Source organism: Anser cygnoides, chromosome 2, assembly GCF_040182565.1.
Source record: "Anser cygnoides isolate HZ-2024a breed goose chromosome 2, Taihu_goose_T2T_genome, whole genome shotgun sequence".
NCBI classification, from domain to species: Eukaryota; Metazoa; Chordata; class Aves; order Anseriformes; family Anatidae; genus Anser; species Anser cygnoides.
Window position 1 is genome coordinate 45,436,119 of NC_089874.1, and position 3,537 is coordinate 45,439,655.

Here is a 3,537-nt window from a genome sequence, read left to right on the forward strand (position 1 = left end):
CAAAGTCTCATTTCTTGACAGTTGCAGTATCTGACTATATGATGGCTCTAGAAGAGAAAGGCAATGCAGCAAACTAAATTCTCTGTGTTTCAGTCCCTACAGATATTGTCCTCCTAGTTGACAGCTCTGCTATGGAACAATCATCTCTCTCCTATGTGAAAAAAAAAAAAATAGAAAATTCTGTGCTGTAGTTCAGTAGTGTAATATTTAATTCTAATTAATTTTAAGTTAACTTGTTTTGTTAACTTTCATAATTGAGGGAGTTCTATCAAATGTGTGCACTGATAAAACATGCTCTATCACATGGACATTTTTGCAACCACCAGGCACTCACATATGGTGGAAAGAATGTCCCTTAAGTAAATGAAACATTACTTCATATACAATCCTGATGTTTCCAGCTCTTGTGGATAAACATCTTGAGTGGTCACTCATTAATGAATGTTGCTTCTCATCTGTCTTTTTCAGCAGCTATCAACACTGATGCTGGAGGCCTCTAACAGCTGACTAAATGGGCAGCTCGTGCTTGTGGAGTGTTAGTTCACCTAAAGTTTTTGAGCAGCCATAGATTCATTTTGTCCTCTGTCTCTTTGCTTCTCCTGAAGTAAAGGCTCTTTGAGTCTTCACATGCTCGTCACCTTGTACCCTGCACAGCATCTCTTCCCCCTGGCCCTTCTTTCCTTACAAACATTCAGACAAGTCCAATGTGCACCACAGATAGGTTTGCAGGTGCACCAACATGACAGCTATACCTAGATTCCATTTCTAACACCACCAGGCCAGATGCTGGCCTTCTGCCTTGCCAGGGCAGCTGGCAGCCTCCCACACCTGCCAGCACAAAATCTGAGAGCTGGTGTTTTGCTTAATGCTGTGATCTTTTGCAGGAACTTTGTGGTCATAGAAGGAACTGCTCCTCACAGCCTCAATTCAGAACCATAACAACCTTTGCTGCTCTAAAAGACAAAATACAAAACATTTTTTTGCAGAGTAATGCTTTGAAGTGTGGCTGATGAAGTAGGAAAAAAATGTTGGTGGTGCTGTCGTGTCTCTCTTTTTAGCCTTCCCTTTCTCAACAGAAAGTAAACATGAACACTTTCCACTTTCCAGAATGCTCTCACAAAATATTGTGCCAGGGTCAGCACTTACCCTGCCTGGGAACATACTGTAGGCACAGAAAAAAACAGCTACTCACATGAGCATCTATCTCAGAATTCAGTACAGTGGCTGCTTTCTCTGACTAGATTTTCACACTCAAAACATTACCCTATTGCAAAAGGTCTCTGAACTCAGATAGGAGCTGAGTGGAATCAGCGCTTCTTTTTGGCCTATGAAACATATTTGCACAGGGGAAGATGATGAGAAATTGAAAGAATGCTCTCTCTTATCCTCTATTCTATGCAGCAAGACTTACTGCATACTGAACCATTAGGAGCGCTCATTAGGCCTGTGTTGAAACTCAAAGCCCAGAACAGCTGTTTTTCATGTAGGTTTTGTATCTGTGGAATCGTAGGACAGTGAAAATGACCATTTTGGGTCATTTGCTTTGCTGATTAGATCTCTCCCAAACTAGTTCTCCCCCAAACTAGTTCTCCTAAATCATACACATTTTAAAGTATTATCCCATAATTTACTTGTTTTATGGTACCTTCTTTCCTCCTGGGCCCGAAACTAGGGCAAATAGTACACTCTTAACTCTTCTATAAAGGTAGGTTACATGAACTGCTTCAAAAATAGCTGGACTAGAATAAAAACAATATGAAAGAACAATGGTAAATCAGAAACAGAGAGACATTTTACAAGTTTTGTGGTTACAAAATGTAGTCTGAAAAGAGATCAACCTCTAAAAATCTGCGTGAACTGCACAAGGAACAACGCTATGCAGAAGCCCTAATATCTGATATTGAAAGACGATTGTTCACCATAAAGCATCCGAGGAAAACATTGGGTCACCTTTCGAATCTAATTTTATGACAAATAATGCATAATGATGAATGAAACTGTTAGTGAGTGATATGGGGGGAAATACTAGGAGAAAAATGATTTTCTCCTCATCATTCTTAGACACAGAGACTGTGTCTATTTAAGTACAACTCTGTCTCAAATGTTGCTTGCCCAACTTTTTGCTGAAACATGCACAGGCATATAAAAATACTAGCATAAAGCTGAAATCTTTTTCTAATAGGCACCCTTCTTTCCTTTGAGAAAGATGTTTCCATTCAGCTAAATCACTATTTTGTAGAACCTGCCGACTCAGGCAAAGGCACAAAGACCAAGCTGGGTGAGTTACCTGGACTGCAGCAGGCAGTAACAAGCAGAGGTGCTAACTTGAAAACAGTGAACAGGTGTGAATTTTTGTTCTTGAAATACTGTTTGACAGCACTAAGGCACAATGGGAGTTTTGATCTATATAACCCTTTAGGAGCTGCTCTTTAGCTTCTAGTTATTTGGATTTTCGTATAGTCTTACTGGAATAGCTTAGTGATTTTATACATGCGCACCCCACTCTAGTAAGACAAAGACTCTGATTTCACATGGTTAACAATTATGCAATATAATATATGAATGTTCCCTTTGGTAAACATACAAAACATACAAAGAAGGGAAGAACAAAGTGTTTCCATACTGCAGTATCTTGTCTTATTTCTTTCAGCAAACTGCTAACAGATAGGAAGTAATAAAAATTTCTCCCTCACTTCAGTACATAGTTGCTGCTGTGGCAAGAAGTTACTTGACTTTGTGTTTTGTGTGAGACACGATTTCTTCTGTGTATTGGTGTTGTAGATGGAAATTGTTAAATAATCACACCTCCCCCCTCCCCACCCCCCAATTACTAGTGATAAAAGCTATCACCTTCAGAGAACAGACTTTAATTGCTTTGACCCAGGTTTCCAAATTCTTGCAACTGGCTCTCATGTTATGAGTTGCTTCACTGCAGCCAACAGGCAGACAGCAGAGCATGCGTAACAACAGATATTCAAATCACTGTCTACATTCACTTAAGACAACCAGCCAACTAAACAACAACAGAAAAAAAAGCCTTTGTATTTGATCACGATATCATTAACAGACTGCCAGCTCAAACATAAGCCTCTGAACTGTCTATAAAAAATGAAAGAAAAAAGGAAAAATCAGAAGTCTATAGAAGACATGTTACAGCATCTCCAAAAGAGGAACTACTGGAACAGCTGTGCTGCCAGACAATTCTGACGTTTCTAAAGGCTGGGCCAAAGCTCGTTGTCCCTACAAGTAGTGCCAATGAAGTCCAACAAGTTTTCTCATGAGAATGGCCACCATGATTTTGTCATTCCACATTACTGTATACTGTCAAGAGCCGCACACAGACATACAGTTTATGCTTAAGAGGTTTTGAAGCATCATTGCTTGCCCCAGTTTTTAACCTTCTAATGATCACTGTAAAGCGCTTTAACACTGTAGAGATGGATCTTATAACACAAATTCTTTTTACACTGTAGCCACAATATAACAAAATTACTGCAGAGGAACAATGGGTATGAACAGAACCGAGTACCAAACAGG